The following is a 25,660-nucleotide window of genomic DNA, read 5'->3' on the forward strand; positions in this document are numbered from 1 at the left end:
TGTCAAACTTGGTATTCTACTTACAGAAGCTGATAACGTCTAATGTTTCAGAAGCAACTGACACCCTCCTTCTCCTACCATTCCTGTTGAATACTCCCTACCAGCAGTGCGGAGTATAGGCGAAGAAAACGATTAGCTCACTCACTGACCCTTGAGACTGGATCACCCTTACCTAATCTCCATAAGTAAAAATGTTATTGGTCATAAAATGATCCAGACCTTCCGAAAATCTAAAATCCACAATACTGGTGAGTAGATGTTTGGTGAAGAAGTGTTTCCACCTATTTGATTTATATTGATCAGTCATTAGTTTAATTGAGTGACCACTTACTTTTTTGTTATGGGTAACTGCAAGGGCCCATCACTATTCCCCTCATAACTTTGAATGGCTCAGTGAAGTCCCCACTAATTTGCTCCCTACCTTGTTTTTTTTATCATCCTTTCATCGTGCAACTCTGGAAATCTTTATTTCCCTTCTCTAAACCTTTACAGTCCTTGCCATCTCTTTCTGAAGATGAGACAGAACTGGATCCAGTGTTCCAGAGGAGAGTGTGGCATGAGTGGCTGCAGTGTCATCTTAACCCTCCTTTAAATGGATTCTCTTTATATCAGTTTTCTTCAAAGCATTACAGGGTATTTAATGTGGATAATACCCAGCACTTACATGCAACTTCATGGGTTAAAAGCAATGTACAACGAACTGTTAACTAATCAGTGACATCCTGTTCTCAAACCCTTGTGACAGTAGCTATGTAAGCTATCTAAGGTACTTTTAGATAGCGCTCATCACTGTACTATCTTAGCTCCTCACAGTCTTTAACCAATTCATCCTTCCAGGGCCGGCTCCAGGGTTTTGGCCGCCTCAAGCAGCCAAAAAAAAAAAAAAAAAAGCCGTGATCGCGATCTGCGGCGGCAATTTGGCGGAAGGTCCTTCGCTCCGAGCGGGAGTGAGGGACCGTCCGCTGAATTGCTGCCGAATAGCTGGACCTGCCTCCCCTCTCCGGAGTGGCCGCCCCAAGCACCTGCTTGGCAAGCTGGTGCCTGGAGTCGGCCCTGCATCCTTCCAACACCCCTGCGAGGTAGGGAATTGCTTTTACCACCATTTTGCAGAGAAGGAATAGAGGACATTTTGCAGAGAGGAACAGAGACTAAGGCCCTGAAATCAATGGGAGTTAGGCGCCTAAATACCTTTGAGCAGTGGTTCTCAACCACGGGTCTGGGCCCCCCTGCGGGGGCCGCGAGCAGGTTTCAGGGGGTCCACCAAGCAGGACCCGTGTTAGACTTGCTGGGGCCCAAGGCAGAGAGCCAAAGTCCCACAGCACGGGGCTGAAGCCTGGGGCCCTGAGCAATTTAGCTTCATGGTGCCCTCTGTAGCACAGGGCCTGGGCAATTGCCCTGCCTGCTACCCCTTAATGCTGGCCCTGGCTTTTATATGCAAAAAACCAGTTATTGTGGCACAGGTGGGCCGTGGAGTTTTTATAGCATGTTTGGGGGCCTCAGAAAGAAAAAGGTTGAGAACCCCCGCCTTTGAGGATCTGGGTCTAAGTGACTTGTCCAAGGTCTCACAAGAAGTTTGTAGCAGAGCAGGGAACTGGTCCCAGGTCTCCGCAGTCCCACAGAAGCGCACTAACCACTGGGCAATCCTTCCTCGTTTCACAAATGGAAAAACTGAAGTGCACAGAGATTAAGGGACTTGCTCATGGTCACACAGTGAGCAAGGGGCAGAGTCAGAAATAGAATCTAAGTTGAGTCCCCTATTGCATCTACTAGGCTATGCTGCTTCCCTGTATGAAGTATGAGACTTTCTTCAGCAGTTCCATAATAATAATACTTTGCCTGTATAGCTTTTTCCATCCAAGGGTCTCAATGCACTTTACAAACATAATGAACTTAACCTCCAAACATACCTCTGAGGTAGTAGATAAGTGTTATTCCAGTTTGAAGGGTGGAGGCAGGGAAGCTGAGGCACAAAGGAGTAAGTGATTTGCCCAAGGCCACGTTATATTGGTGATATCACCCAGATGTCGTCACTTCCTCTCTGCCTTACCCACAGGACCGTCCTTCCTCTCTCTATGGTAAAGGCAGATTTGCAGCATTTTCGTGCCACCAAGCTCCTTTTTGTAAAGCTCAAGACAATAACAAGAGATCTGTGTCATTACAGTGGAATTGGTGCGAAAAGCTCTGTGAACATTTGTCTGAATCCCGGGGGACAGGAAATTTGAAAGAATCATCTCTCCAACAGATTAGCTGGATTGATAGAGCCAAACTACCGCAGTGGTTACAGTGATGGAGGATGCTAAAGATCTGCTCTATCGCAAGCTGAATCTGGAATCCTGTCAAAACAGGGAGAAGCCCAGATCAATTATGTGTGCTGTAAAGTAATTAAATACATCAAAGAGATATACCCTATTCCTCTCTCTAATGACCAGGCATTAGAATTGACTCCTGTGGTTTGTAAGATCTTGACCTGAAGACATCTCATAACAGTGGGGAATGGATAGGAAATGTAGCAATAACGTGCATCTATAATGCATCTGGTTGTCCTCTAGTTTCTCTCCTTGCCATTGCTATGTCCATTAGCTCATAAGTGGAGGAGTTTTTGAATAAGTTAGTTTGGAGCAGCCGGGCTGGGATGATAAGAGCCGGCATATGTACAGCGTGATACTGTTACCTTCTGCCGCGTAGGCCAGTAAAGAAATGGGGGCTGCTTCTTCTTTGAATAAAAATAGTAAATTGAGAATTTAAAAATCAAATTAGCGCACAGAGGAGCTCAATAAATTGTTGGGGCTATAGACAAGCGCAGGAGTGAAATGGATTCATTAAAATACAAATTATTTAAGAGACCAACCTGGAATGCTATTATGCAGCGTGTCAGTGACTCATTTTCATTTCACTGAGGCTCGGCTACAGTTTGCCTGCACATGATGAATGAGCACTTTTTACTCCTTTTTTTGAAACGTGGCACAATATATGCAGTTAGCGCCGTAGTGTCTTTCGCCCTGTTAAAATCAGGCCCTCGAGGAGCAATCAGAGTGAAATCTTCAGGGAACACCTCACATGGACTACAAAGTTAAGCATAGTGAAGAAGTAACTGCAGTCTAGCTACCCCCGCCTGTTTGGTCCTCAGCCGTAGTGTGCCTCACTACTATGCAGTATGTTCTCACACAGCTCTGCTTCCTCTTGCCACACTCTGGCTTCGCCTATTTGGGATTTAGCTGAAATGAGGCTTACGCTTTGTGGCCCAGATTCTGGGCTCAGTGACAACCGTGTAAATCTAGCCATTCCACAGAAGTCAATGGATTTACCTCAGAATTAGACCCTGCTTAAGCATGCGCCTAACCTTAGTCACATAAAACCAATGGCACCACTGTGCTTAAAGTAAGGCATCTGCTTAAGTACCTAAAATATGCTTTAGTCAAACAAAGGTTATTGGGCTCAGCATAGGAGTAACCTGATGATGTTTTGTGACCTGTGCCATGCAGGAGATCAGACCACATGATTTAATGGTCCCGACTGGCCTTTAGATTAGTCTATGAATCTACTGTGCTGAATTGGGGCTTTACACAGCAGCTTCTGATTATAATATAATTCCAGTACTCTTTGAGCCTGCTCCTCCAGTCAGTGGGTGTGTTGCCTGAGTAAGGACTGTAAGATAAGGGACCCTTGTCTTCTGCAGATATTTTCCTCTCCTCTATATAGTTTGCTCTGGTTCTGTAGTTCAGTCCTTGCCCAGAACAGAGACGAAAATGTTCTGTCTCCTAAAGTGTTAATTGCAGCTGAATAAAGTTGTAGCTGACTCCCCTGTAACAAGGCTCGGTTAGGAGATTGGAGCTTTAGCTGTGTGAAAATGTGTAGGAGAGGCTAAGAAAAACATTCCGGCCTAAGCAGAGAGATTGGGGTGGGGGTAGGGATGCGGGTTGGGTCGGAGCGGGAGGGCAGAAGAAGAGAGTTGAGGTAATATCTTTTTTAGAGGGACAGAGTGTTTGTGGTTACATCGCATTCCTAAATCTGCCTTCTCATGAATTAGGCTATGGGACTGGCAGAGAAAGAAGAGGTGGGGTGAGCCAGTCCAAACCGGCCTGGCAGCAAAAGGGGCGTTTTCTTGGCATGGCTTTCACCAAGCGTCCTGGCACTGCAAGCCCTCTGAGAACCTCATACAAAGCTCAAGCATTTAAAGGGACACCATCAGGTTAACGTCAGCCAAAAATCTGAAAAGAAAAATCTTGAAAATCATTAAAAATCTTAACATGTATTTAAATAGCAACGGCAACCACTTTTTAATTGGTTTCGATTTGCAGTGTTTGCAAACAATCCTGCATTGTGCTCCTGCATGAGAACCAGAAAGATGGGATTCAAAAGGGGAAACTGACTAGTTTATTTTCCTTGGCCAAGCTGAGAGAAATGCACAGTTGGATTTTTAACCTGATTTTTAATGTCAAGAATATTTAAGGAGCAGAGAATTTTTCACCAGTACATCTCAAAAGGCTAGATTTTGCCACCATAACACATGCTGAGTAGAACCTTCCTTACTCCATAACTCGTCCCGTTGGCACCCAAGAGACAACTCGTGAAATTAGGTATTGTTCAGCTCGAGTATGGATATTGTAGTGCCGCCCAGTGTGCTTCACACCAGGTGGAAAGCGTGATCACCCTCACTTTGTGGGTGGGGAAATGGAGGCACAGAGGGGTTAAGGCCAAATTTTTCAAAAGTGGCCACTGATTTTTCAGGTGCCTCCGTTTTGGGGGCTTTCAGTCTTGGGGGCATCCAAAACAAGAGACAGCCAACATCAGCAGCCACTTTGGAAGATGTGTGTCTCTGTGACTTGCTCAAGCCCAGACAGAGTTTAGGGACAAGGTGATGAAACATGTCTGGCAGAATGGAGTCAGCGTGACTTCTTTTCTCTGAGAATGAGATGGGGTTTCTGTAATGTCCTGGCATTAGATAAGACTTTGATTTAATGCCTTATCTCCTGAATTCACCTTCAGTGCTAACAATACGTTCTAATGCTGTGCTCCAGTGTGGAGGATAGATGGGGCCTCTTTGGGTTAAACATCTGGGCGTTGAATGGCTGACCGCGCTTTGTCCCTGAAGCAAAAAGCCCTCCAAGGAGCCCTTGAGCAAGATTTTGAACGGAGAGTTTTCAGTCATTGTTTAGTAGCAAAGTCACATGTAAATGCAAGGTAAGGAGAGTGTGATGCTGTTAGCCAGAGTTCATATCCAGAGCATCAGAAAGTTGCTTAGAGCCCTTGTTGAACTCATAATGCTCAAGGACACATCTCAGAGAGCACATACAATTCTGAACAGCCCTTTAAAAATGCCAGTGCATGAAAAATACATTTGAGGCCAACTTCATCCCTGATGTAACTTCATTGGCTTCAGTGGATGAACTGGAATGATGAATGAACATAGGAATAATTAATGTTTTGCATTTCTGCAGAGCTTTTCTTCAAGGCCGATGCTAGCATCAACTAATTAAGTGACACAGCCTGAGCTGGGCAAACCCTGCAGGGTTCAGTCTGTGAACCAAACCTACAGGTCACTGTACAAGGGTTGCAAGTGAATCCATCCCTATCCTCAGTCCTCCATGTCAACATCCCATCCACCTTTCTCCTCCCCTCTGGCACATACTAGCCCTGGGGCACCTGGCATTGGCCACTGTCGGAAGACAGGATATTGGGCTAGATGGACCTTTGGTATGACCCAGTATGGCCATTCTTATGTTCTTGGCACCAATCTCCCTTCCAAGAGCCTGGGCACATAGCCCTCTTATTAAATGGAGGGGGTGCCATCTGGCTGCCTTCTATCTTTGCGGTGGGAGGATTCACAGCCGGGGCCACTGTCTGTGCGCACACACACATGCACACACACACTCCAAGGGTCCTCTGGTGACATGAACATGCCTGACACCTCCTAGATAAAATCCTCCATCTCCCACTGCAGCAGCGCTGAGCAACAGGGGCAGGTAATGTCCCATGGGGTCTATTGATGTAGCTGAGGAACCATCAGGAGTTGAGAAAAGAAGACTGATGGGGGGGGAGGGGTTAAGTCTTCAGATATGTAAAAGGTTGTCATAAAGAGGGCAGAGATCAATTGTTCTCCATATCCACCGAGTATAGGACAAGAATCAGCTTAGTTTGCACCAAGGGAGATTTAAGTTAGATGTTAGGAGCAACTTTCTAACTATACGGATGGTTAAGCACTGGAACGGGTTACCAAGTGAGGTTGTGAAATCCTCACCACTGGAAGTTTGAAGAACAGGCTACACAAACACCTGTCCGAGATGGTGTTGGCTAAAGCTACATCTACACTACAAGCTAGGGGTGTGATTCCCTGGCTTGTGTACACATACTCAGGCTAGCTCTCATCAAGCTAGCATGAGTACAAATAGCAGCGTAGCCACAGTAGCACAGGATGGTGTATGCCCAGGTAACTTTTCCTTTGCTTGGTGGGTGGGGATTCTTGTGGCTACGGGAGGTTGGGGGTGAGGGAATTTGGTCCACGGGGGCAGAAGGCAGGATGGAGCCCTCTATTCTCATGGTTAAAGAAAAAGGAATCTCAAGAACTATATTAAATCTTCTTTGAAATACCCTATCTGCCGAGCTCAATCTAATGGCCTGTGTATTGTCACTCTGTGTAGGAGAGACTTTTGGGATGTGGGGAAAGTCCCCAAGCAAGTGAAACATGTGGCAGCAGCAAACACGTTTTGCCGCCCTCTTCAGAGCCTGCCCACTGTTGGTCTAGCGTAGTGCTGTAGCTCAGAGAATAGCACCTCATGCTGATGGTTTAGCGTTCAAACCCTGCTGTCAGTCCATGTGGGGTTGTTTATATTTAGATCCCTGTCAACCTCCTGCTGTAGAAGGGGAGCCCGGCAGCTTGTCCTTTCAACCCTAATGCTTGGCTTATGTTTTCAAGGCTGTCTTTGCAAGGAAAAAGGGCTAGGGATTTACTCTTTAGAAAACGGAGCTTCTCCTTCCCTTTAGAGGGTTCATGGGCCCCAAAAGCCAGCTCTGGGCACAATATAAATAACAAATAAGATGAAATGAGACGTCATTCAGAGAGCTGGGAAGTGAATGTAAAGTCTTTGTAGCGTCTCTGTGAGCCTGCAGGAACTGAGCGGGATTTCTCCAGGAGGCGACTTGAACTTTTAATTGCATTTTGACTTTCCAGCTTGCTTCCCTTTAATCATCACTGTGCAGTTGAGTGGCTCCCACCCATCCTGGGAAGGTGAAACTGGAGCAAGACTGGAGACAGAGTGTGAACGAATCCACACAAAGGGCTGCCAGGGTTGGTTGCCCAATGTTTAGACTGCACTTATAAATTATGACCTCCGTGAACACCAAATCTGAACAATGCCTTAAATGAGATGGGACATGCACAGCCCATAGGAAACAATATTGTATGAGCCAGTCTACACCCAGGGATAAAGATAAAATAAATGATCTGTGTTTATACTGTAAATAGAGCACACTTCATGCACGCTGTGCTAATATGACACATCCAAACAGTATTCCCACATTTCCATCCATTGTCAAACCATGCTGGGAGGAATTTTAAGGCTTATAGTAATTTTGTTAGAAACTCTTCATAATGCATTACAGTAAAATGAAGGTCTGGAAAACATGCCCTATAGTGAGAGAGTAAAGAAGCTCAAACTATTTCATTTACCCAAGAGAAGGTTAAGAGGTGACTTGATCATGGTCTACAAGAACCTACATGGAGAAGAGACCTATCAGGAAAAGGCAAAATGAGATACACCTCTACTCTGATATAACGCTGTCCTCGGGAGCCAAAAAATCTTACCGCATTATAGTTGAAAACACGTTATATCGAACTTGCTTTCATCCCCCGGAGCGCGCAGCCCCGCCCCCCTCCCCCCCGAGTGCTGCTTTACCGCGTTATATCTGAATTCCTGTTATATCGGGTTGTGTTATATCGGGGTAGAGGTGTACTATGGTTGGAAACTGAAGCTAGACAAATTCAGACTAGAAATAAGATGCAAATGTTTACGAGTGAGTGTCATTAACCATTAGAGCAACTTATCATTCTCCATCATTTGCAGTCTTTAAACCTAGACTGGATTTTTATTATTTAATTGTATTATTGTAGCACCAAGGAGCCCCAGTTACGGATCAGGACTCCACTGTGCTAATCACTGTACAAACACAGGACAGGAGGATTATATGTTTCTAAATGAGATGCTCTAGTTCAAACAGAAGTTGTGAGCTTGATGCAGAAATTACTGGGTGAGGTTCTTTGGCCTGTGTTATGCAGGAGGTCAAATTAGATGATCATTATGGTCACTTCTGACCTTAAAATCTGCGTATCCATGAATAAAATAACCCTTTGTTTTACATAGAAGATTTCCTGCAAACTGGATCCCAAAGCACTGTGTAGAGTTAACTAATAATACAAGTTAAAGAGTTAAATACTAAATAACAGAGGGATATTAAGAGCTACGGATAAGGGAGGAAAAATATTTTCAGATGACATTTGAAAAGATGTGGAGGGTTTTTGAGGCAAAGGAGGGCAAACATTGCAGAGGAGAATGCACTTGCGCCAACAGAAAGAAGATTGTGGCTGTCTGGTATACTGAATATTGTTAGGCTTTGAAGGATTAGATTGTTATCGGTAATTATTGGTAAATGTTGATTTCACTGCACACACACAAACCAACAAAAAAAATTCCATTGATGATGTTAATGAATTTTACAGATAGGCACAGTAAGAAAAATACTGCTTGAGAACTTATTAGAATTTGTTATGGATATTTGCTTTGTATATTTTGACATGTAATGTGGATAATTTGTGTTTTAATGGTTATAAAGTTTTAACTTTTTGAATCTCTGAATGGCATCTACTGTCATTAAATAACTATTGTCTGGCCCCCTATTTTCTGCGTCCCCCTATAATCTCCCACATGTGTGAAAATTAAAATGGATTAAAAAATGTAAAATGCTTAAAACCAATAATTTGTTGCAATTGTGAAAATTTAGATTGATAAATAAAAAAGCTTAAAAATAAGCATTGTTATTAGCCATTGAAATGATAAAAGAATAAAAACAGGACAGCTATTCCTATTATATAATGCTGTTGGAAGAAGAGGAGATAAAAGTCTGGATCTTTCCAAGGGAAAAAGAAATGACCCAAGATGTCAGTTTCAACTGAAAGACCATACAAGTTCAACATTTTCATTTTTCACATTGTATATTGTAGCAGTTTGCTGGGCAGGGTCAGGGAACAGATAATGAATCTGCAGAAATGCAGTTATTTGTATAGCCGAGCCCATTAGAGCTAAGATTCTGTCAACTTTTCCATATGAAAGGACATTTTTCACAGGGTTGCGGCTTGGACATAAATAGTTTCATTTCAGACTGAAACAGTCAGTAAGTTCCCAGCCTGTGAGCACTTTTTAAACATGATATTGGGAAGGAAATCGGGTCTATCACATTTGTAATGTGGGAGAAGCAAAATGACATGTTTGCCTCTAGCCATTAACATGAAATTCTGCAGGCATCTATGGCCTAATCCAAAACCCCTGGAAGTCAGGGGGAGTCTTTCCATTTATTCCAGTGAGTTTGGATCAGGTCCTTATTCCATAATAGGGAATAGCTGCTTGTGTACTGAGTCACGGTCTAGGCCTGGGCATAGGAGTAGTATCTAGGGACTCCTGAGTTCTGATTTGAGCTCTGATACTGATTCCCCTCTGTAGCTTTGGGGAAGTCACTTAAAGCTGGATTGTCCTTGAGTCCTTGCCTGGAGAGGGTGGAGTGGGGAGACAAGCAAAGAGCTGCTCTCTCGCCTTGTGCAAGAGTCAGAGACAATTCGCTGTCGTCTGCACTCAGGGGAGTTGTGATTCATGAGGTGCATGCCAGCCATATTCCAAAGCTGCGCATAACAGTTCATTGGGAAGAGGAGGGCTCAGGGGCCATGACAGAAGCTACAGTATTATCTAGTCCATTGGCAGGAAGGAAGGTCTTTTGGTTAAGGCACTAGCCGTGGGATTCAGGAGATTGGAGTTCAATTCCTGGCACTACTACAGTTTTACTAATCTAACTGATCACCAGATGTGGGGCTGGGAAGGGATTTCCCCCCAGGTCAGATTGACAGTGACTTGGGGGAGGGGTCACCTTCCTCTGCAGCTGCGGTCCCCATCTGTAAATTGGGGTAGTAATACATTCTTTCTCCTACCCTTGGTTGGTCCAGTCCATTTAGAGCATAAACACTTCGGCAGAGACAATGTCTGACTATGGGTATGAACAGTGCCTGTCACAACGGGGCCCCCATATTGGCTGGGGCCTTTAAATGCGGCTGTCATGTGAGTTATGAATAACACTAATAATGTATGCTCGCATTTAAAATTAATCTGTATTAACATTATTCATTTTCAGTAGCACCCACATTATCCTGCCAGCGTAGAAACACAAATGGAAGTGGACTTCCTGCCTTGAAGCTCTGACCCTCTAAAAAGAAAAGAGTATTTTAAGCTTTAGAAACAAGCAGAAAGAACTGGCTGCTGCCTAAGGAATTTATACGGTAGCCGAGTAATCAAGCAATAGATGCAGTATTTATATATGTATTTATTTAAGCAGCTATATATGCATTCATTTGATTGATATGGCGTATCGGTGGGAGCAGCAGTCGTGGCCACTCTTCTCTCAGACACGGCCCTCACACTGTTTGTTATCCAAATGCTTTCTGGGCTCTGGCTGCAACTGAGCACAATGAAATGAGCGCGATCTTCAGTGCAGGGATTCACTATTGTTTCATACCTGCTTGGTGGTTGGTGGAGACAGGAAAAGGGTGAAGCTTAAGGATGAATTTAATTTGTAGTACTCAGATTTTGTGACTTATCAAAGCCCCAGAGCTCCTCATGCTGCCACGTTGGGCATCCGTAGGTGTACAGCATGCAGTTTGACTGCGGAATAATGAAAATGAATCAGTGTCCTTGTAAACGGGGATGCGCCAGTCTCAGACAGTACAGAGGTTCCCTTTGGATAAGCACTCTGACCCTGATTCAGGAAAGGTCTTAAACATGTGCTTAAAGTTAAATATGAGCTTAAGACCTTTCCTGAAGCGGGGTCTCAAACTTTTGAAAGCTTATCAGACCTTTGCACGAGTTGGATCTGCAGAATTCCCTCTCTCTAATGGCCTTATCCGGCCCCCATCACCGAAGTAGCTGAGCACCTCACAATATCCTCACAGCACCTGTGAGGCAGGGCCAGAGCTATTAACCCCATTTTACGGGTAGGGGAATGAGGCGCAGAGAACTTTGTTACTTGTCCAAGGTCCCATAGGAAGCCTGTGGCACACCAGGAAATGGAGCCCAGGTCTTCCAACTCCTAGCCTAGTTCCCTGGCCTCTGACTATCCTTCCTCTCAAATTGGAAGGTCAATCTCACCAGAAAATGTCTACTGCTTTTCCTGCGCTCAGCTAGACTAGAAATCGGGAAGGTGGGGAAAGTTATCGAAACATTTTGCAAGCAACAGTAAAGGTTTAATTCAAAGTTTGGGCAGAGGTTCTGCTCAGGTCTTATTTCACCAGCCCTCCTTAAAACCTATTTGATACTTAAGTGATGTGTCTCATTCCTCATGCGAGATGTCTTCATGGTAGACAGAGGTGTGGGCTGTGATCCTGTTGTCCTTTACAAGCTAAGCAGAGTTGGGCTAGCTCAGTACTGTGATTGTACTAGGAGCACTGTCATTTGTATAATGTGCACTAATGGCCCATGACACCATTAGTAAGAGTGAAGGAGTTCACCCCAGAAACCTGAGTAGATTCCGGTTTCGATGATATTCTGCCTAGCCAACATTTTCTCTTAAGTTTTACTTGGCTAGCCCATTCTTCTTCACTCAGTCTTAAACAGATCCAATGTGTTGCTTTTCACTGTTGAACAGTTGGTGTGCTTCAGCCCAGAGGTAGCTGCATTTTGGTGATCGTTGAAGTGGTTCCCTCTATAGGGTTTATACTATGTATTAATTTGAGGAAGATACTCAGCTAATGTAAATGACTGTAGTTCCAGTGAAGACAGTGGGGTTTTATTGATTTACACCTGAGATTCTGGCATTCAGTAAAGTCCTTTGGGATCCCTTAGGATAAATCTGGCTTACAACTATTACAATTTTGAATAATACACCCTGTAAAATCTTTTGAACTCCAGCTAGATTGTTTTAATAAGGATTTAATTGCCTTAATAAGGATTTTTGCTGGTTTGTTATAGTCCTGGTTTTTTGGTTGAGAATGTTTTGGCAGCAGGTAACTCATGTTTTGACTCAGATTCTGCATATAAACGTAATATGGATGCCACAGAGAGTAATCTTCCATGACTCAGAATAGATAGCTTCTAATTCTGGCACTCGCTGGAAAGGGCTCCTGTCTCTGAAAAACATATGGTTATTAGAAATTAAATTTGTCCTTAAGACTCATCCCTTCCCCAATGCCCACAAGAAAGGAGCGAATAATAATGATTTTTATTAAAATAAAAGATAAAAATCAGCTACTGTCAATTGAATTGCCAGCATATGGACATCCCTAAACTATGTAACTGTATGATCACTCTGTTATAGGCTTTGTCCATTCTCTCCCCCACATCTCCTCCCTCTTGCTGTTTCCTTTTACTTGTTGCATCTCATCTAAAATTAAGCGCAGCTCCTTCAAACACTTGTGCATCTGCTTGACTTTATTACCGTGAGCAGTCCCACATGAAATCAGTGGGACTGCTCATAGTAATGAAGTTGAGTATATGCATAAAGCAACAGAGGGTCCTGTGGCACCTTTAAGACTAACAGAAGTATTGGGAGCATAAACTTTCGTGGGTAAGAACCTCACTTCTTCAGATGCAAGTAATGGACGTCTCCAGAGGCAGGTATAAATCAGTATGGAGATAACGAGGTTAGTTCTATCAGGGAGGGTGAGGTGCTCTGCTAACAGTTGAGGTGTGAACACCAAGGGAGGAGAAACTACTTCTGTAGTTGGATGCATAAAGTGTTCACAGATCAGGGACTTAGAGTGTAAACATTTTGGGGAAGGGGAACTTATATTTTCATTTCGGTAACAGTTTCAATAGCATTTTTGATTTAAAAAAAAAAGTCACCAAAAATTTGTGACAAAATGAAATTAAAATAAAAAGTTCATCAGATTTTCACCCCCCCCCAAAAAAAAAAAAAAAAAAAAGGTCTTGACAAAAAGGCCTCTTTTGGACAAATTACATTTTTCTTTGAAAAATTTTAACCAGGTGGGGAAGAGTGTTACTTTCAAAATTGAAAGCATTACTTTCTTTCTGCAAGTAACACTTTCAATACTTTGTTACTGTTTTCCAGCTGGCAAAAGTTGGAGAATATTCAGGAAGTGGGGAAAACCCCTCAATTGTGAAAGAAAAAATGGCAACAATTAAAAAAAATCACCTTTTTCCCCTGAAATGTTTTGTTTTGAAAAATTTGGGAAAACAAAATGTTTCATCTTTATTAAACAAATAATTTCCAAAAAACAAATTTCACAAAAGAACACCAACAAAATTGTGGAAAACCAAAAATTTCAGAAAGCAATTTTTTTTGTTATTCCCCCCCGAAATATTTTTTTTAAATTCCAGAAAACAAAAAATGTTGTAGAAAAAAGAATTTTCACAAAAAAATTTAATTTTTGGCAAAGCCCTATTTTCCAATTAAATAAAACTTAATTACAAAACTTTCAACCAACTCTAATCTGCCGCTGACGTGCAGGGGAGTGCAAATAAATTTAAACTCGAGGACTTCATAGGACTGCACTGATGTTACCGAGAATTTCAGCCTTTTATATTACCTCTCTAGTTTTAGTAGACTATATTATTTTCTTAAGTGTTGTTTCTGATACCAATGACCTACCTGTAGATAGGATCTGCACTTTTTTTCCTTCTGCTACTGTATTTCATGCCATGTTAGAAGTATTTTAGTCTCTTGTAAAAGTCCTTTATAGATTGGAAGACCAGTTCATCCTGAGTAGGCCTGACTGCAAAAATGAGAAATCGATTTCATGAAAAAATTCAAAGTTGTTTCCATTTTTCAGGGTTCAAAATTGACCCATTTTCTATTTTATATGATGTTTTTTGCAATAGCTTTTATCATAATCATTTTTGAGATTTTTCATTTACCAAAACCCCTGTTTTCGGTAAGAAAACATGGGGTTCTGCAAATGAAAAAATTTGGAAATGATTTTGATAAAAATGTTGGTAAAATATTCATAAAATATCAATTAAACTATAATGGAAGATGTCTTGAAAAACAGAAAATTGCAGTAAAGAAAGTAATTTTTTTTATTAACTGGTCAGCGGGAAAGGCCATTTTTTGACAAAAAAGCCTTTTGTGCAAAAAACATTAACCAACTCTTGGAGCATACCTACTCTGGCCCTGGGTTGCTCCACCCACCCTGACTCCTCCCCTCCAACCCCCATTGCTCACTTTTGTCTAGCAAATGACCCTCAGTCCAGCCCTCTTTGGCCACCGCTGCCAGTACTAAGAGGAAGGTGAGAAGGTCTCCTCTTCATTCTGCTTTTGTCTGTCCAAAAAGGAACTGACAACACCGGGCACAGAAGGGCTCACATTCTCTGCTCATGTAACTCCATTGGGACTATGCCAAGAGGGAAATTGGTTCAGTGATTTTGATCCTGCATTGTTTGCACACCCCACACTCCCATTAGAAATCAGTGGGGGCGTGGGGTGTGCGAGGGAGCGTTGTGTTGGGTTTGGTGTGAAGGTGCTGGGTGGTGGCGATGGCCTGTGATACAGGGGAGGTCAGACTAGATGATCTGGTGGTCCCTTCTGGCCTTAAACTCTAAGCTCTTTGACTCTGCAGGAAAAGCAGTGGTTGGCGATTTCTGTTCCTCTCCATTGCAGGATCAGACTGGCATTTACTGGATAATGCCCAAGTTTTGCTTTTGCCTTATCTGGGGCCAGGCGGATTGCTAGCACTGACTTCACTTATTAATTTACCCCGACACTCCCTAGAAACCTGGTAGTCAGAGAAATTGCAGATAGTAGTTTGGGTGTGGGGATGGAAGCCGTCTCAGTTTTTGTCTAAGTACAAAGGGCGTACAGTAAGTGTTTCAAAAGTCAAATCATTCTAAGCAACGGCCTCCTCAAATCAATGCCTTGAAAGCAGTGTGTTGCCATCTGGGTATTTGACCCTTGGTTTTACCTCTTATGTTAGAAGACTCACCCTGTATGAAATTTTTAATTAGACTAAAGCTGTGATTTGGGTTTTTTTTTTAATGTAATGTTATAGTGTAAACCAGCAATCCAAAGCATGGAATGTGTATATTGGTGCTCCTCTGTTTTAAAAATATCTTCATAATACCTTAGGACAGACAGAAAAAAGTGTGTAGTATTTGGCTCGATACACTGAAACTCACACAACTTACAACTGTCAGGGAATGAAAGAATTTCAAGAATCAGAGTATAAAGGATACAGGTACCTATGTAGATGGCAAGGGTTCTGTCCTGACTCAGGTGAGCAGCAAGTCACCAGAGGCAATGTGGTCTAGTGGCTAAGGCACTGGATTGGGAGTCAGGAGGTAAGGGGTTTATTCCTGACGCTGCCACTCATCTGTTGTGTGCCTTTGTGCAAGCTGCTTTCCTCCCCAATTCTTTGTCTTGTCTTGTTTATTTAGATTGTAAGTGGTCCAGTGCAGACCTGTCTCTTGTTACGTATTTGTACAGTGCCTGAGGCAATGGGGGCTGGTCTCAGATGAGGTCTCTAGGTGTTACTGTGATTTCTGTGTTGGGTTTAGTGTGTGGGAGCTAGTGGCCTATGATATACAGGAGGTCGGACCAGGTGGTCCCTTCTAGCCTTAAATCCCATGACTCTGTGACACAAATTAATAATAATGGCCGGATTCTCCTCTCATACTGGTATAAATCAAGAGTGATTCTAGTGAGCTGGAAGTCAGACCCATGGGGGTAGGGTTGCCAACACTATTTCAAAATAAATGACTGTTTTCTTAGCACCCCCGCCCCATCCCTCCTCCCAATATTATTATTACCATTATTATTGTCATAATTATTATTATAATTGATAATAAAATATAATAATCCGTGCTCACCTACATTTGCCTGGGGTATTTATTGCTGCTTTTTGCAGCACTCAGCAACTCCTGATCTTGTTGTACAGAGATGAAAAAAAATAAGGGCCGTCCCATGGGCCTTCTCACATAAGTCTACCTCACCTGAGCAAAACGATGCTGGATTGGCCCCGCTGCAGCACAGCCCTCTGCATGAATGCATATTATTCCGAGGTGGCTTTTGAACCCTGGACACAAATGTGGATTTCTGACTCTGTCAGTGATGTCATTCCTTTATTAATAGTGCCTGGAAATGCATGTCCCTAATTGTTCTCTCTCTGTCTCCCGCTTTACTATTCCATTAATGGCTTGGGGAAACTCCAGGCAGTGCATTTGGAGGGGATTACTGTACCTGTTGATGGTTAACGTCACTCAGTCTTCCACCTCATGCCTTACCCACCACCTGAGTTGTGAGATAATCACCCAGACCAGTACTGCCTGTTCGGTCTTATTGGCTAAATAAAACGGCATTTATGTGCTCCTTGCCTCTGTTTTCCTTCCCGCTCTGCAGATTAATGCACAATACCTGATGCTTTGTTAACTTATACCCAGATCCTTTTAAAAACATCTAAACCCACCAGTTTTCCTTAGTTTCAGCAAGTTTCACGTTTAAAAATGAAGCAAAAAAACAATAAACCCCACTCAGAGAACTCTGATTTTAAATTCTGAACTGATATAAATGAGCACAGCTCCATTGACCCTACTGGAGGAGCTATGTCAGATTACAACAGGTGAGGATCTGGTCCAAAGGGTGTCAGGCGTTAAGTGTATGCTCTATCTAGAAACATCACCTTTTTAAAAACAGAGAATCTTTCAAAGGAACTTAATTTACTTGTTCTGAAAACAAAGCATGAAAAGCTACTCGTAAAATTGGTCCATGTCCCACACGCTGGTTAGACCTTAATAGTACAGGTGGACAGCTAGGGCTCCGTGCCAAATACTTTTGGTTTAGAGGGAGTGGTGGGAGTGAATTCTCATAACCGCTCCTTGAAAGGCTTAACTTTCCTCACACAAATCAATGACAATCTCCACTCTGCTGCAGACACCCTCGGAGCTACGTTGCCAGTTTCCCATTAAAACAAAGCGGCGAGTTTTATGATAGACCACGCACGGTGGGGACAAAAGGGGGAATACGAGAGGTGAAAAGGTGGGTTGGACACTGCACTTTTCCACACCGTGGCAGGTTTCCAAAAGATCTGATTTTCCTTACAGTGTTTGTGGCTTATTTAATCAAGGGGAAGCAGCCTGAATTTCATGTGCCGAGGCTTATCTAGTTCATTTCAAAAAGATCTCCAGTGTGCCTAGAGCTCTGTAGCATGTTTCGGTTGCTGTCCTCTGTTATGATCTATCACGGCTTACATGAATTTTAATTGCTATTCAAACCAGAACCTGCTATTCTCTTTCTGATTTACTTGTGCAGCTCCTTGACTCTTTACCAGGCATGGAGATCTTGGCTGCACATCAAGACATATATAATGCATTGCCTCAATTGGTGTGGTTTTTGCAAGTCCGGTTCAGATTTTTTGTATCTGCGTTTAAAAGAATCTGTTAGCTTCTCCTGTTGATTAGGCAAGGGGATTCTGAGCACAGGCAAAATGTGTAAAATGATTGATGTTTTCATTTTATTTTTTAATCATTTTTGTTTCAACTTTTGATTGTTTGAAATTTCGAAGAGAAAAAAATCCTGTAAAATCCTTTAAATGTCTTAGTTGACCGAATACTTATGGAATAATTGTCATCAAGCACTCGTTTGGAATATAATTCTTATTATACAGCTGGTTGGTACGGCTTTAGTGAAGTTTAAACTGATCTGCTTTCTGTTGTCTGTGCAGAAAGCAGTAATTGTGCGGGGGAAACAAGAAGTACTTTATCCTAAAACCTTGAGTCATCCCTATTTGGAAACTCAGGTTAAAATACTGGTGAGTGTCTCTGTAGATCTTTTTGCTTCTTTTTCAGCAAGTCTGATGCTGATGTGTCTCCAATGCAGTGTTACAGAGTTAACATTTTTTGTTGTTTATTTTCTAAGTGCAAGTCAAAGCGCTGTTTTGATGGTTCAAAATCTCTCCCAAATCCTGGTGGCAGGGATACCTATACCACAGTATGTGAGGAGGGTAATTCCCATAGCCATGTGGTACATAACATTCCATATATTTGCATGATTTCTTGCTTATGATATTTGAGATGTTCTTATTTAAAGCAGGACTTGGCTATTTAAAGGTTTTGCAGCCGGAAAATGATTTTCAGTGCTCAGTGATCTTTGAGTTATTTGTCTCTTTCGTATGAAGTGTGCTTGTATAGACACAAACCAGTTCAAAAATTTCTTCGTTATATGATTGTGCAGAGAAATAGAATTCGTTCTGCTCTTGTATAAGCACAATACCACTATGGTCTAATCCCTCTAGTTACTGTATTATGGGGGAATGCAAATGGTTGTGATAATTTTTTTTCTTTATTGGATTATTGGGCTGTTAGTGAATTGTAGCATAGTTCGGGGGCTACAAAAGCATCCTTATATATATGTGCCAGCTCAATCCATCACAGACCTTTTTTAAGCAGAGCCACTTGTGTGTGGTTTTGTAAAGTGAATGAATGCCCACTAGGGGATAGTTGTGAAACTGATGTTGATCGTCCACATATTACCAAGTCAAATTTGAATCCAGGTCCCTGGAAACAAAGATTACTAGGGTGGGTGATGAAACTCACTGTTGAAAACCTTTCTTGAATTCTAATCCCAGACTGATTACACCACGAGGCAAATCCTCAACTGGGATAAATTGGCATAATTCTGTATGCTCCTATGAGAATTTACCCCAGCTGAAGATCTGCCATAGTATGTCCCAGGAAAGTCACTTAACTTCTCTGTGCATCAGTTTCCCCTTCTGTGGAATGTAGATAATAATAAGTACTGACCTATTTCACAGTGATGTTGTGAGGATGAATTAATGTTTATGTTTGTATTGAGCATTACTATTGAAAAGTCAGTGCATTTAGGACATCCGGCTCCCTCCCCGCATGCAAGCTGCTATCAGATTTCATTTTGAAAGATGGTTGCTTACTTGCACAGCAATGACGTATCATGAGTTGAACTGTGCATATCCAAACACCAGGTATGGCTTTACTTACTACAAGAGACTGCAGCCATTAGAGTCTAGTATATACAAGTTAGCACCCACAGTTATATTTGCATATTAGCTAATGCTGTTCAGATTGAGCAGGTCAGTTTTTCCCAGTTGTCCTGGGCCTGAACCATATGAAACCCAACACCTAAACTAGATGCAGTTGGCCTAGTTCAAAGCAGAATAGCTCCTTACCTTTGTGCCTGTCTCACAAATATATATGCCATTCAGGGACACATGAAACAGTACTAACACTTAGCGCTCGACACCTGATCCTGCAAACCCTTTTTCATGCAAGTAGGCTTTACCAGTGCAGGTAATCCTATTGAAATAAATGGGACTAAGCCCCTTGGGGCAGGGACCATCTTTTGTGTTTGTACAGCACCTAGCGCAGCGGGGTCCTAGTCCATGACTGGGGCTCATGGGTGCTACAGTAATACAGATAATTACAATAATAATACTCACACAAGTAAGGGACTGCTCTGGTGAATAAGGGTTTGCAGGATAAGGCCTTTATCTTTTGCTTTACATGCCTGTTTCTTTTCTTAGGGCAAGTCTACACTACAAAATTAAGTTGACCTAAGTTACGTCGATGTACAGCCACCGCAGTAATTAAATTGCTTTTCCATGTCCACACTACACTCCTTGTGTCAGCGGTGCACATCCTCACCAGGAGCGCGTGCACCGATTGAGCTGTCAGTGGGGGGCATTGTGGGACGGCTTCTGGAAGACAGCAACAGTTGATGTCAGCAACTCGGTGTCTACACTGACACTGTATCGACCTAGCTACATTGACCTAAGCACAATGCCTCTTACAGAGGTGGAGTTATTAAGTCGGTGTAGTTGGCGAGAGCTACGTTTTAGTGTAGACGCTTAAAGAGTTAGGTTGATGTAAGCTGCCTTATGTCGACCTAATTCTGCAGTTTTCAGAGTAGCAGCCGTGTTAGTCTGTATCCGCAAAAAGAAGAACAGGAGTACTTGTGGCACCTGAGACTAACAAATTTATTAGAGCATAAGCTTTCGTGGACTACAGCCCACTTCTTCGGATATGCATCCGAAGAAGTGGGCTGTAGTCCACGAAAGCTTATGCTCTAATAAATTTGTTAGTCTCTAAGGTGCCACAAGTACTCCTGTTCTTAATTCTGCAGTGTAGACCAAGCCTTACTTGCACCACATTTAGTCACTTACACCAGTGCAAAATGCTGCCATTCTCACTGAGCAGGGTTTGGCATCCACTTGGCACTTCCTTTGCCTAGATGGACATGACTAATCAAGGTGCCAGGCAGTGAAGAATCTGGCCCCACACTTTATGAACATTTAATCATGTAAAGGTGGGATTTTCAATGGAGCTTATGGGAGTTAGACACCATCTAACTGTCTAACTCCCATAGGCCCCTTTGAAAATCCTATTTTCTCTCTCTCTTTATATTTATATATATATGTATGAAATCTGCCATTTAATTTTATTTATATATATAAAATTAAATAGTAGATTTTATATATATATATATATATAATGTAATAAATGGCAAGGCATTCAACTATTTTTAAAGCAAAGAAGGTCCTTTTTCCAGATTTTGAAGTCTCTGTGCTATTCCTAAAATATGTCACCAATGTAAAGATTTTTATAATACATGATTCTCACAAATCAAATAACATAACAGTTTAAGATAACAAAGAGAGGGTCATAAACTAGTTCTAGCCTTAATAAATCTGGGGGTGTGATGATTTTAGCAAGCATTGTCAAGTCTGGTTTACTGAAATCTCCTGATGTTCTAACCTATCTCTGTTTCACTGGGCTCTCAGCTCCATTCTAGCAAAGGCTGACTTAAAAAATTACTAGCAATAAATATTGTGGATTGTTTTGCTTGATAACCTTCCCCTAGAATCACGAAGTGTTTTACATGTTCCACTGAATCTGTCTCTAAAATGAATGGAAGTAGTAGAATAGTCAATCTTGGCTTTAATTTTAAAAGTCTAGTCCTGCAAGCCTAATTCACGAGAGAAGGCCCATTCACTTAGCTGAGTACGGATCACTCATGTGTTACAGAATGAGGCCTTAATATCATGCTGAATAATAAATACAGGCTTTGTTTTGCATGGACAAGTCAACTCCTGTTATGATGGCAATTTTAGCCAGCACATTGGAGGTCAGTAGATCAGGTTGCACTTCATTTTAAATTCAGTGATGGCAAAAAAAGTCTGATTCTTTCCCCTTTCCTTTTAAATAGAAAGATTGTATAGCATATAGCAGGGTCCCATCTGTGTTTACAGTAAATACGCAGGTGTAGCATTGTATGGAAATGTTGGCTGTGTTCTGATCCGGCTACACAACAGTACAGGTTTAGTCAGTGAGATCGCGAGATGGTTTATTTCTTTTGGCTGTGAGCTTTAGAGATGAATAGAGGGAGGGGATCTGGTGCTGGCTATTTCTGCCCAGAGCGATTTGGAGGCTCTTTCACATTAGTCAGAGCTCTTTTATTTCTCGCTGTGTGCTCGAGAATAACTTTCGCTTTAAAAAAAAAAAAAAAAAAAATTAACTCCAGTGCACAACTTGCTTAAAAATGTATTTTCCTCCTCATTTCTACTGATTGGTTCCTGGCAATTGGAAGCTTTTTCCCAGGGCAAGTCACTCTCCCACCTGTGCCACTTGAGAGGGGAATGGTCCTGTGTAGGGTGACCAGATGTCCCTATTTTATAGGGACAGTCCCAATATTTGGGGCTTTTTCTTCTATAGGTGCCTACTACCCCCCCCACTCCCGTCCCGATTTTTCACACTTGCTGTTTGGTCACCCTAGTCCTGTGCCCTCAGCTCAGCAATACGAGCCAGAGACGAGAAGAATGTCAGTGCTGCAAGGTTTGGTTCACACCAGTGTTTGCAGGGGCAGAGAACAAACACCTGCAGCTCTATGGGGAGAGTCAAGCTGTGTAAACGCAAATCCCCACCTCACACCTTTGGCAACCCCCAGCTACAACCCCTGGCACCAATAACCCTTGGGATCTCTGTCTCCTGATCATTGCTGCCTATCAGGGGCATTCCCTTTCCTGCTGCTTCCTGCTTGGGAGTGAATGCGGGGGGGCTCCCCTGAAGTCCCCCCACCTGCCACACTACACATACTCTAAGGCCCCTTTGCACTGTCAGAGCTGTAAAAAGTCAGGCCCTAAGAGTTATGGCTGCATCTGTCCTGGTGCTTGGCAGGTGCGGAAGAGGAAGAGGGGATGTTTCCCTTCGTGGTGGCCCTGAACAATGTGTTTGTGTTTAAGGGTGGAGAGTCAGACTATATTCTAGACTCCTCAGAAAACCCTGAGAATTTGGCCAGGAGTCAGAGGCTCTTTCTAATGGACTGTCTTCCTCTCCCTCCCCCCATGTCCCCAAATATACAAGTTTGGGGAGTTGCCACCTATTGCCCACTGAGGGCTCAACCCTAGGAGAGGGAGGAGACCACGGGGCTGGCCCAAAGACAATAAGCATAGAAATTCTGGCGCTTACTGGGAGGAGACAGGGTGGAGGGATGGAGGTTTGCCAGCTTTCCAGCTATGCAAACAGCCCACACCCATGTTAGCTGAACTTTCTGTTTATCCTCGCTAAGCCCATCACCATGGTATCTGGGCACCTGTTGCAAAAGTGGGTTGAGGTTCCGAGAGTATGTCCCACCTGGACCCCAGACTCAGTTTGAATGGGGCTTTTAGCTCTGCTAGGAGCTCCTGAGTTCTAATCTTGACTCTGACACGGCCTTTATGGCAGGGGCGAAGTCACTTAGCCTCCCTGCCTTCGAGTCCTGACAAGAGCTAGGTAGTGCGTGTACTGTGACAGCTGCTTATTATGGTAATTCTAATCATCTCACTGCAGGGTGGATAAAAATTGATGATTTTTTTGAAGAAAAAAAAATTTGTAGTGGATTTTTAACATTTAAATTGCTTGTTTTATTTAAATTGGATTTTTTGATGTTGTTGTTTAAATTATGTTTTTCTTTTTAAAAATAAACCTGTTTGAAATGAAATCTGAATGTAATACAGAATATATGAAGGCCTAAAATGTATTATACTCTCTTAAAATAGGTAACTGTGCGGAATCCATAGGCCTCTTTCACAAACTTTGAGTTAAAGTCTCCTTTTCTGTATAAAGAGAGAATCGGAGGGAAACATCAAATTCTTAAGGTCAAGCTTTATAAATCTGGCACAGTAGGTCACATACTGTATTAAGGGCTTGATCCTGTGGAGGACCCTGCTCCTGGATACAAGAGACTGGCTAAGTCATCACAGGCATTGGGACCCGGCCTCTGACTCGAGGAGACCATGCATCTCATCAAGATCATCCACTGAGCCCATCGGGGTGGTCTCACACTCCTATTTTATAGCTTCTCCCAACCTGACCTCTGATTGGCTCAGTTCTCAAATGATGAATATTTATGACTCCTCAATCCATCATGGAAACTTACTTACTTTCTAGTTCATGGAAAAACACTGTTCTGCCCAGTAGCTACCAGACCTTGCTTCTGGATGGTGGAGAAAGGAAATAAGGAAGTGGTTATTTACTCCTTCTCATAACACAAGAACTAGGGGTCACCAAATGAAATGAATAGGCAACAGGTTTAAACAAACAAGAGGAAGTATTTCTTCACACAAAGTACAGTCAACCTGTGGAACTCTTTGGCAGAGGATGTTGTGTAGGCCAAGATTATAACAGGGTTCAAAAACGAACTAGATAAATTCATGGAGGATAGGTCTATCAATGGCTATTAGCCAAGATTGGAAGGGATGGTGTCCCTAGCCTCTATTTGCCAGAGGCTGGGAGTGGGCGACAGGGGATGGATCACTTGATGATTACCTGTTCTGTTCATTCCCTCTGGGACACCTGGCATTGGCCACTGTTGGAAGACAGGATACTGGGCTAGATGGACCTTTGGTCTGACCCAGTATGGCTGTTTTTATGGTTCTGGGCACTTCCGGTAAATGAACTTGCTCTGTCTTGTTGCATGTACACAGGCAGAGGACAAAGACAGAAATCCATGAGTTTCTCAATTGCCTTCCTCTGTCTCTAAATAAATAAAATACTGCAGAACAAAAGGCATGTGGGTTACACAAGCAGAAATCTTGGATTGTTGCTAATTCTTTTGTTTTACTGGGGATGGGGTGGGGGATTTCTGTAACTAGGGAGAATGAGCCAAGTGTGCAACGCTGGTGTCAAAGCAGGACACTGTGGGAAGAAGGAGAAGCATTCTTCAGGGTGCAGCCTCTAGTACGGATTTCAACACCTGGGAACTGGAGAAGAAAACCCTGCCATGGCTACAGGTCATAAAAAAGATGCTATTTGGGAATATTTTCAACAAATTCCTGTACCTCTGGGTAAAAAAGGAACACGTGCCAAATGTAACAGTGCAACAAAGAGATGCAAGATCTGGTTGTCAGAATGAAACAACGTTATGAAAAATGCCGCTCAGAAGGCAATGGCTTTGAAGATGATGATGTGGACATGTCTGAAAAATCTGGATCAACTGGTTAGTAAAATTATTTTTGCACCGTTCTTACTAACTGCCTGCTATGTCTTACCATGCCAGTAAATGATCATTTATATTATTGTAATAAATTTGTGTTTTGAGTGGCTTGCTTATGAATTTCAAAGTGTTTGTGTTAAAATATAATTGGTACGTTAGTTTGTTGTGGGAGTATTTATCAATTACATTTTTACTGCTGGACTTCTGAAGTGATTTTTTTATTGCTCAATATAATCAAACATCCTAGGTGAAGATTTCCTATTTAAAAGTAAAGTTTTATTAGGCATTTATGAATTTTAACATTTAAAAAAATTTTCAAGCTGTTTAGTATGTTGCTAGAGATAATGTTTTAAATACATTTAGATAATCCCTATGATTTATTTTCCCTAGAAAACTGGCTTTAGAATAAATTATGTCATTTAAACAGTGGTACAAACAGCTGCAGTAGAGGGAGTCTTTCATTTACAATCTCATTTTTTTAAAGCAATGCACTAAGTAATACTTTGTGAGTGAAAGTGACTTCTTTTACCATTTTGTTTCAGAGTCCAGTGCACACATACGGGGTTCTGAACATCCATCCTCTGCAGTGTCCACCAGCAGTGCTGCAACTAAACATATGTCAGATAGTAAGTGATCTGTATTAAAAAAATAAAAGATTTTCTTCATCATCCAATAAAACCATGGATGAGATTGTAATCAAGACCAGCAAATTCCAGCAAGACTCCATAGATGAAAAGATTGCTCAGTTCATTTATGCAACAAATTCTCCTTTTTGTCTTGTTCAGAATAAACATTTCATTGACACTGTTCAATCATTACAACCAGGCTACACTCCACCCAGCAAAGCAGACATTGCTGGATACAGTGTATGAAAATGAAATTGAACCGTGTGCAAAAGACATTGATGGAAAATTCGGTAATCGGAGTCTTGATGAGTGGAGCAATATACACAAGGATCCAG

General features: G+C 42.3%; 1 protein-coding gene across 3 annotated transcripts in view; it reads left to right on the forward strand.

The window, feature by feature from the left end:
* The window catches only part of ZBTB7C (zinc finger and BTB domain containing 7C), a 299,969-nt gene that overhangs the window by 185,318 nt on the left and 88,991 nt on the right, over window positions 1-25,660 (forward strand). The window contains exon 1 of one of the 3 annotated variants that reach the window (XM_054032724.1): window positions 17,131-17,235. The exons of the other annotated variants lie outside the window; for them this stretch is intronic. The gene's annotated coding sequence lies outside the window, so the exon portion shown is untranslated. Of the gene's footprint in view, window positions 1-17,130; window positions 17,236-25,660 lie in introns of those variants that run through there. 3 annotated transcript variants of the gene reach the window in all.

The sequence above is a fragment of the Malaclemys terrapin genome, chromosome 6, assembly GCF_027887155.1.
Source record: "Malaclemys terrapin pileata isolate rMalTer1 chromosome 6, rMalTer1.hap1, whole genome shotgun sequence".
NCBI lineage: Eukaryota > Metazoa > Chordata > Testudines > Emydidae > Malaclemys > Malaclemys terrapin.